The following is a 10,980-nucleotide window of genomic DNA, read 5'->3' as shown; positions in this document are numbered from 1 at the left end:
GAGTATATGGATCAATAATATCAACTAACATACATAAGCTAGGCCGCTGTACTTTTTTTTGGCTACAACAGCATCCTTTTTTTAGCCAGCATCTTGGCCCTTTCCGATGCGTGCCACTTATGGTCCATCTATACTACTATTGCTGAATGTACATTCAGCATGATTGGCATATTTGTAGGTCTGGCACAGCAATCCAAATGAAATGTCTCCGAGTCTTATCAATTAATACAGACTTGTGCTCAAATAAAATTACAAAAAAACAATTATTACATGATCTCTAAAACAAATGGTTTGATTGATTACATGAACAGACAACACAAAGGTTATTCAACTATGGAAAGAACATTTCACCTATGATTTACCAAGTAGGAATTTAATTTCCTTTTTTCCTTCAGGACCTTAACAATCTGGTCAGTCTCAGCTTGCTTCGTTTTGAAATCCACCAAATATTTAATGGTTGTCTTGAGTACTGCTTGTGATTGTGCTGTTTGCTTCCTCAACATGTCAACTTCACCTCTAAGTGCAGAAGCAGAATCTCTTTCTACCACTAGTTTAGCCTCTAGAGCATTAGCAGTTGGCAATTCATAATGCACGATTGGGCTGGTGCCACTGCTGTGGGGTGATGAAACGTCCATGGGGACCTCGCTCTTTGATCTTGGGCTAACCTGTTTTGCCATTAAAGTTTCGATTGGATTCAGAAAAGTTGAAGTTAGCAAAACATCTCAACTGGGAGTTATAACAGCAAACCAGTTAAACAAATAAGGAATTAAAGAGTTTCAATTGGATGCTGAAAAGTAGTTATTAACATCATTGTAACCCGTTGTTGCAGCAGCAAAGCAGTTAAACAAACAAGTAGATATTTAAGTTAAGGCAAACAGGTAATTCTTAATAGTAAGTATCAAACACATAGATAGGCGCAGTCTACAATATGATTAACAGGCTGTGCCATTATGTAATCAGTAGCAAACTAAATTAAGCCAAGCAAGTAATTGAACAATTTTGCAATAAGTGGCTAACTAAAATTCCGAGAAGCAGGTAACTGAACTTACGCTAGTTCTTTGTACAGGCACACTGCAACTTCTTTTTCGCTTACAAGGTTGTACGAAGGAGTCCATGGCATCAATTGCTTGGATATGCAGTCCCAATACTTCTTTCTTCCCACACTGCATGGGTAAGTCGAATGGTTAATCTGGTAAGATGGTGCGTCCTTGATATATTATATGAGGACGTGTAGTCAGACTAGTTGTAGCCAAACACATCACACTGGCTTTTACTGTATATTTCATGTGATTACTTGTGGCATATCGAGATCTAATCAATCTACAATAGGATGAAAAGACTGGCATGCTTCACATTATTGGCGAACTCAGTTCATAGAAAATAAGCAATTCAACCATTCTGTGGGTAAATCAAAAGCGCCATTGGAATATTTTTCACTATCCAATCATACACGCAAAAATACGCCACCATAGGGCTGGTATGGGCGACCGCCTCAGGTGGCTCGAAAGTGTGCACCTAGTTTGAGTCGTCCAGGTTGGCCCACGCTAGTTTTGTTCGTCCTAATGCATGAGCAGGCAATGTAAAAAATGAAGAAAAATGTTTCAATTTGGATGGGCCAATAAGATAAGTGCAAGGCAGGCCCTATAGCAGGCTTGTGGCCCAAACGAGCGCCTCCTATATCGATCGACAGCAGGAAAAATCCCAATTCATTCGCTCCAGCCTCCAGTCTGGTTCGCTCCTAACCTAGCTGCCGCTGGACAGACCGACACAACAGTTCCTCGCACCCTCGTTGGAGGGCGGTCGCCAGGCTTCAAGCGAACGGAAGGACAAGAAGTTGAAGAACCAACCCTGGGTGTAGCCTACATGGGAGGCAGCGGCGGTAGCACGGGCATGGCATCGAGCTTGCGCAAACGAGTAGCATCCCTGATTATATCTAATTCAACTCTTCAATTTCTGGCCAATAGTTAAACCTGACGGTGTTGTAAAACTGCTTGTATGTAGGGAATCTATGAGAAAATGAAACCAATTTCTACTTATTTTATAACTCCCCCAATCAATACTGAACTGACTGAATCTGATGTATCTAATCAAGTTTCCGGTGCAAACATACAAGCTCATGTTGTTCTTGGGCCTGAAGTGTCCAATGAACAGACTGCTAATGAAGGATTTGATGCAAACATTTTACATGCTCCTGGTGATGAACATATAGTGTCTAATGAGGGATCTAATGCAAGCATTTTGCAAGCTCATTGAAGGATTTAGTGTCTAATGATGATCTACTATGTTGAGAGAGACAGAGATTTGCAGGCATTGATGACAAGCAAATTATAGTGCATTTTCATAGCTTGGGGAAATGTCGAGGCCATCTACCAGAAAGTCCCCGTATCATGACAACATAGCATAAATACTTTTCTAATCTGTTGTTTCAAACTATTGGCATACTTGTGCAGGATAGATATATTGATATGCAGTTTGCGCACTGGTTATACGTGCAATTACACTTCGATATTTTAAGCTAGAGAACGAATAATTCAAGCAGCTACAGACCATGTTTGTAGTCCTTGTACACCATGTTGCATTTTGTGTTTTTTTGGTGCTTGCATCATTTAGTGTTTATAATCCGAACTACTTTGGATCATTAGCTGGTTTTCAAAGTGCATGTAGCTTCACATTTCTCAAGTTATGTTGATTTTCGGAGTGAAAGTGCCTTCGTATTTTTTAAGTTAAATGTTCACCCCTGGTAACTTGAATTCGTGGATCAGCCACTGCACACAAATCATACATGAATGCTAGTACAAATTAAATGAAACGCAGGGACTTACGCTAGCTCATTGTACAGGCTCACTGCAGCTCTGCTTGCGCTTGGGATGTTCCATGTACAAGTCCATGTTACCACTTGCTTGGATGTGCAGGCCTTGTGCTCCTTGCATCCCCCTATGCATTTTTGACACGGTGAATGGTTGATCAAATAAGAGGAATTGACCTTGATGTTGTACCGGAGGACAGATACTTACAAGGTTATACGGGTGTGCAGGATGTGTACCAGATCCCGTAGCGCCGTCATGCTTCGCTAAAATATGGATTTGCTTGTTTCAGATGATATCTCCAGAAGAAATAAGAGTTAAGGTCAGAGTTGCATAGGCGTGTAAGCTAAGAGAGCAGTGAAAGGATATCCAAACATCGTCGGAACAGTGCACAAGGGAGTGATGTGTGGATACCTAGTTTGGGCCGGTGTTTGGGCATGCTCGCCTAGCTAGAGTGCGGGTCACTTCAGAGCCGTTGAGGGTGATGCGCTGGCGTTGGTGTTGGGGAACGTAGTAATTTCAAAAAAATTCCTACACACACGCAAGATCATGGTGATGCATAGCAACGAGAGTGGAGAGTGTGATCTACGTACCCTTGTAGACCGACAATGGAAGCGTTAGCACAACGCGGTTGATGTAGTCGTACGTCTTCACGGCCCGACCGATCAAGCACCGAAACTACGGCACCTCCGAGTTTTAGCACACGTTCAGCTCGATGACGATCCCCAGACTCCGATCTAGCAAAGTGTCGGGGAAGAGTTCCGTCAGCACGACGGCATGGTGACGATCTTGATGTTCTACCGTCGCAGGGCTTCGCCTAAGCACCGCTACAATATTATCGAGGATTATGGTGGAAGGGGGCACCGCACATGGCTAAGAAAACGATCACGTGGATCAACTTGTGTGTCTAGGGGTGCCCCCTCACCCCGTATATAAAGGAGGAAGGGGAGGAGGCCGGCCGGCCCTATAGGCGCGCCAAGGAGGAGTCCTCCTCCTAGTAGGAGTAGGACTCCTACTAGGAGGGGGAAGGAAGTGGGGAAGGAGAAGGAAAGGGGGGTGCCGCCCCCCCTCTCCTAGTCCAATTCGGACCAGGGGGGAGGAGGCGCGCGGCCCACCCTGGCTGCCCTTCTCTTTCTCCACTAAGGCCCATATGGCCCATTACTTCTCCGGGGGGGGGGGGTTCCGGTAACCCTCCGGTACTCCGGTTTTCTCCGAAATCACCCGGAACACTTCCGGTGTCTGAATATAGCCGTCCAATATATCAATCTTTATGTCTCGACCATTTCGAGACTCCTCGTTATGCCTGTGATCACATCCGGGACTCCAAACTAACTTCGGTACATCAAAACTCATAAACTCATAATATAACTGTCGTCGAAACCTTAAGCGTGCGAACCCTACGGGTTCAAGAACAATGTAGACATGACCGAGACATGTCTCCGGTCAATAACCAATAGCGGAACCTGGATGCTCATATTGGCTCCTACATATTCTACGAAGATCTTTATTGGTCAGACCGCATAACAACATACGTTGTTCCCTTTGTCATCGGTATGTTACTTGCCCGAGATTCGATCGTCGGTATCTCAATACCTAGTTCAATCTCGTTACCGGCAAGTCTCTTTACTCGTTTCGTAATACATCATCTCGCAACTAACTCATTAGTTGCAATGCTTGCAAGGCTTATGTGATGTGCATTACCGAGAGGGCCCAGAGATACCTCTCCGACAATTGGAGTGAAAAATCCTAATCTCGAAATATGCCAACCCAACATTTAGCTTTGGAGACACCTGTAGAGCTCCTTTATAATCACCCAGTTACGTTGTGACGTTTGGTAGCACAGAAAGTGTTCCTCCGACAAACGGGAGTTGCATAATCTCATAGTCATAGGAACATGTATAAGTCATGAAGAAAGCAATAGCAACATACTAAACGATCGGGTGCTAAGCTAATGGAATGGGTCATGTCAATCACATCATTCTCCTAATAATGTGATCCCGTTAATCAAATGACAACACATGTCTATGGTTAGGAAACATAACCATCTTTGATTAATGAGCTAGTCAAGTAGAGGCATACTAGTGACGTTTGGTTTGTCTATGTATTCACACAAGTATTATGTTTCCGGATAATACAATTCTAGCATGAATAATAAACATTTATCATGATATAAGGAAATAAAATAATAACATTATTATTGCCTCTAGGGCATATTTCCTTCAGTCTCCCACTTGCACTAGAGTCAATAATCTAGATTACACAGTAATGATTCTAACACCCATGGAGCTTTGGTGCTGATCATGTTTTGCTCGTGGAAGAGGCTTAGTCAACGGGTCTGCAACATTTAGATCCGTATGTATCTTGCAAATCTCTATGTCTCCCACCTGGACTAGATCCCGGATGGAATTGAAGCGTCTCTTGATGTGCTTGGTTCTCTTGTGAAATCTGGATTCCTTTGCCAGGGCAATTGCACCAGTATTGTCACAAAAGATTTTCATTGGACCCGATGCACTAGGAATGACACCTAGATCGGATATGAACTCCTTCATCCAGACTCCTTCGTTTGCTGCTTCCGAAGCAGCTATGTACTCCGCTTCACATGCAGATCCCACCACAACGCTTTGTTTAGAACTGCACCAACTGACAGCTCCACCGTTTAATGTAAACACGTATCCGGTTTGCGATTTAGAATCGTCCGGGTCAGTGTAAAAGCTTGCATCAACGTAACCATTTACTATGAGCTCTTTGTCACCTCCATATATGAGAAACATATCCTTAGTCCTTTTCAGGTATTTCAGGATGTTCTTGACCGTTGTCCAATGATCCACTCCTGGATTACTTTGGTACCTCCCTGCTAGACTTATAGCAAGACACACATCAGGTCTGGTACACAGCATTGCATACATGATAGAGCCTATGGCTGAAGCATAGGGAACATCTTTCATTTTCTCTCTATCTTCTGCATTGGTCGGGCATTGAGTCTTACTCAATTTCACACCTTGTAACACAGGCAAGAATCCTTTTTTTGCTTGATCCATTTTGAACTTCTTCAAAATTTTGTCAAGGTATGTGCTTTGTGAAAGTCCAATTAAGCGTCTTGATCTATCTCTATAGATCTTAATGCCCAATATGTAAGCAGCTTCACCGAGGTCTTTCATTGAAAAACTCTTATTCAAGTATCCCTTTATGCTATTCAGAAATTCTATATCATTTCTCATTAGTAATATGTCATCTACATATAATATCGGAAATGCTACAGAGCTCCCACTCACTTTATTGTAAATACAGGCTTCTCCAAAAGTCTGTACAAAACCAAATGCTTTGATCACACTATCAAAACGTTTATTCCAACTCCGAGAAGCTTGCACCAGTCCATAAATGGATCGCTGGAGCTTGCATACTTTGTTAGCTCCCTTTGGATCGACAAAACCTTCCGGTTGCATCATATACAACTCTTCTTCCAGAAATCCATTCAGGAATGCAGTTTTGACATCCATATGCCAAATTTCATAATTATAAAATGCGGCAATTGCTAACATGATTCGGACAGACTTAAGCATCTCTACGGGTGAGAAGGTCTCATCGTAGTCAATCCCTTGAACTTGTCGAAAACCTTTTGCGACAAGTCGAGCTTTGTGGACAGTAATATTACCATCAGCGTCAGTCTTCTTCTTGAAGATCCATTTATTCTCAATTGCTTGCCGATCATTGGGCAAGTCAACCAAAGTCCATACTTTGTTCTCATACATGGACCCCATCTCAGATTTCATGGCTTCAAGCCATTTTGCGGAATCTGGGCTCACCATCGCTTCTTCATAGTTCGTAGGTTCATCATGATCTAGTAGCATGACTTCCAGAACAGGATTACCGTACCACTCTGGTGCAGATCTTACTCTGGTTGATCTACGAGGTTCAGTAGTATCTTGTTCTGAAGTTTCATGATCATCATCATTAGCTTCCTCACTAATTGGTGTAGGTGTCACAGAAACTGGTTTATGTGATGTACTACTTTCCAATAAGGGAGCAGGTACAGTTACCTCGTCAAGTTCTACTTTCCTCCCACTCACTTCTTTCGAGAGAAACTCCTTCTCTAGAAAGTTTCCGAATTTAGCAACAAAAGTCTTGCCTTCGGATCTGTGATAGAAGCTGTATCCAATAGTTTCCTTTGGATATCCTATGAAGACACATTTCTCCGATTTGGGTTCGAGCTTATCAGGTTGAAGCATTTTCACATAAGCATCACAGCCCCAAACTTTCAGAAACGACAACTTTGGTTTCTTGCTAAAGCACAGTTCATAAGGCGTCGTCTGAACGGATTTTGATGGTGCCCTATTTAACGTGAATGCGGCTGTCTCTAGAGCATATCCCAAAACGATAGCGGTAATCAGTAAGAGACATCATAGATCGCACCATATCTAGTAAAGTACGATTACGATGTTCGTACACACCATTACGCTGTGGTGTTCCAGGTGGCGTGAGTTGCGAAACTATTCCGCATTGTTTCAAATGTACACCAAACTCGTAACTCAAATATTCTCCTCCACAATCAGATCGTAGGAATTTTATTTTCTTGTTACGATGATTTTCAACTTCACTCTGAAATTCTTTGAACTTTTCAAATGTTTCAGACTTATGTTTCATTAAGTAGATATACCCATATCTGCTTAAGTCATCTGTGAAGGTGAGAAAATAACGATATCCATCACGAGCCTCAACATTCATCGGACCACATACATCTGTATGTATGATTTCCAACAAATCTGTTGCTCTCTCCATAGTACCGGAGAACGGTGTTTTTGTCATCTTACCCATAAGGCACGGTTCGCAAGTACCAAGTGATTCATAATCAAGTGGTTCCAAAAGTCCATCAGTATGGAGTTTCTTCATGCGCTTTACACCGATATGACCCAAACGGCAGTGCCACAAATAAGTTGCACTATCATTATCAACTCTGCATCTTTTGGCTTCAACATTATGAATATGTGTGTCACTACTATCGAGATTTAATAAGAATAGACCACTCTTTAAGGGTGCATGACCATAAAAGATATTACTCATATAAATAGAACAACCATTATTCTCTGATTTAAATGAATAACCGTCTCGCATCAAACAAGATCCAGATATAATGTTCATGCTTAACGCTGGCACCAAATAACAATTATTTAGGTCTAATACTAATCCCGAAGGTAGATGTAGAGGTAGCGTGCCGACCGTGATCACATCGACTTTGGAACCATTTCCCACGCGCATCGTCACCTCGTCCTTAGCCAATCTTCGCTTAATCCGTAGTCCCTGTTTCGAGTTGCAAATATTAGCAACAGAACCAGTATCAAATACCCAGGTGCTACTGCGAGCATTAGTAAGGTACACATCAATAACATGTATATCACATATACCTTTGTTCACCTTGCCATCCTTCTTATCCGCCAAATACTTGGGGCAGTTCCGCTTCCAGTGACCAGTCTGCTTGCAGTAGAAGCACTCAGTTTCAGGCTTAGGTCCAGGTTTGGGTTTCTTCTCTTGAGTAGCAACTTGCTTGCTGTTCTTTTTGAAGTTCCCCTTCTTCTTTCCTTTGCCCTTTTTCTTGAAACTAGTGGTCTTATTGACCATCAACACTTGATGCTCCTTCTTGATTTCTACCTCCGCAGCTTTCAGCATTGCGAAGAGCTCGGGAATAGTCTTACTCATCCCTTGCATATTATAGTTCATCACGAAGCTCTTGTAGCTTGGTGGCAGTGATTGGAGAATTCTGTCAATGAAGCAATCATCTGGAAGATTAACTCCCAATTGAATCAAGTGATTATTATACCCAGACATTTTGAGTATATGCTCACTGACAGAACTGTTCTCCTCCATCTTGCAGCTATAGAACTTATTGGAGACTTCATATCTCTCAATCCGGGCATTTGCTTGAAATATTAACTTCAACTCCTGGAACATCTCATATGCTCCATGACGTTCAAAACGTCGTTGAAGTCCCGATTCTAAGCCGTAAAGCATGGCACACTGAACTATCGAGTAGTCATCAGCTTTGCTCTGCCAGACGTTCATAACATCTGGTGTTGCTCTAGTAGCAGGCCTGGCACCCAGCGGTGCTTCCAGGACGTAATTCTTCTGTGTAGTAATGAGGATAATCCTCAAGTTACGGACCCAGTCCGTGTAATTGCTACCATCATCTTTCAACTTTGCTTTCTCAAGGAATGCATTAAAATTCAACAGAACAACAGCACGGGCCATCTATCTACAATCAAACATAAACAAGCAAGATACTATCAGGTACTAAGTTCATGATAAATTTAGGTTCAATTAATCATATTACTAAAGAACTCCCACTTAGATAGACATCCCTCTAATCCTCTAAGTGATTACGTGATCCAAATCAACTAAACCATGTCCGATCATCATGTGAGATGGAGTAGTTTCATTGGTGAACATCACTATGTTGATCATATCTACTATATGATTCACGCTCGACCTTTCGGTCTCCATGTTCCGAGGCCATATCTGTATATGCTTGGCTCGTCAAGTATAACCTGAGTATTCCGCGTGTGCAACTGTTTTGCACCCGTTGTATTTGAACGTAGAGCCTATCACACCCGATCATCACGTGGTGTCTCAGCATGAAGAACTTTCGCAACGGTGCATACTCAGGGAGAACAATTCTTGATAATTAGTGAGAGATCATCTTAAAATGCTACCATCAATCAAAGCAAGATAAGATGCATAAAATATAAACATCACATGCAATCAATATAAGTGATATGATATGGCCATCATCATCTTGTGCTTGTGATCTTCATCTTCGAAGCACCGTAGTGATCACCATCGTCACCGGCGCGACACCTTGATCACCATCGTAGCATCGTTGTCGTCTCGCCAATCTTATGCTTCCATGACTATCGCTACCGCTTAGTGATAAAGTAAAGCATTACAGCGCAATTGCATTGCATACAATAAAGCGACAACCATATGGCTCCTGCCAGTTGCCGATAACTTGGTTACAAAACATGATCATCTCATACAATAAAGTTTAGCATCATGTCTTGACCATATCACATCATAACATGCCCTGCAAAAACAAGTTAGACATCCTCTACTTTGTTGTTGCAAGTTTTACGTGGCTGCTACGGGCTTAAGCAAGAACCAATCTTACCTACGCACCAAAACCACAATGATAGTTTGTCAAGTTGGTGCTGTTTTAACCTTCGCAAGGACCGGGCGTAGCCACACTCGGTTCAACTAAAGCTGGAGAAACTGACACCCGCTAGCCACCTTTGTGCAAAGCACATCGGGAGAACTGGTCTCGCGTAAGCGTACGCGTAATGTCGGTCCGGGCCGCTTCGTCCGACAATACCGCCGAACCAAAGTATGACATGCTAGTAAGCAGTATGACTTATATCACCCACAACTCACTTGTGTTCTACTCGTGCATATAACATCAACACATAAAACCTAGGCTCGGATGCCACAGTTGGGGAACGTAGTAATTTCAAAAAAATTCCTACGCACACGCAAGATCATGGTGATGCATAGTAACGAGAGGGGAGAGCGTGATCTACGTACCCTTGTAGACCGATAGCGGAAGCGTTAGCACAACGCGGTTGATGTAGTCGTACGTCTTCACGGCCCGACCGATCAAGAACCGAAACTACGGCACCTCCGAGTTTTAGCACACATTCAGCTCGATGACGATCCCCGGACTCCGATCCAGCAAAGTGTCGGGGAAGAGTTCCGTCAGCACGACGGCGTGGTGACGATCTTGATGTTCTACCGTCGCAGGGCTTTGCCTAAGCAGCGCTATAATATTATAGAGGATTATGGTGGAAGGGGGCACCGCACACGGCTAAGAAAACGATCACGTGGATCAACTTGTGTGTCTAGGGGTGCCCCCTGCCCCCGTATATAAAGGAGCAAGGGGAGGAGGCCGGCCAGCCCTATAGGCGCGCCAAGGAGGAGTCCTCCTCCTAGTAGGAGTAGGACTCCTACTAGGAGGGGAAAGGAAGTGGGGAAGGAGAAGGAAAGGGGGCGCCGCCCCCCTCTCCTAGTCCAATTCGGACCAGGGGGGAGGAGGCGCGCGACCCACCCTGGCTGCCCTTCTGTTTCTCCACTAAGGCCCATATGGCCCATTACTTCTCCGGGGGGGGGGGGGGGTTCCGGTAAGCCTCCGGTACTC

Source organism: Triticum urartu, chromosome 3, assembly GCF_003073215.2.
Source record: "Triticum urartu cultivar G1812 chromosome 3, Tu2.1, whole genome shotgun sequence".
In the NCBI taxonomy this organism is placed as follows: Eukaryota; Viridiplantae; Streptophyta; class Magnoliopsida; order Poales; family Poaceae; genus Triticum; species Triticum urartu.
Note: the sequence above shows the minus strand (reverse complement) of the source record.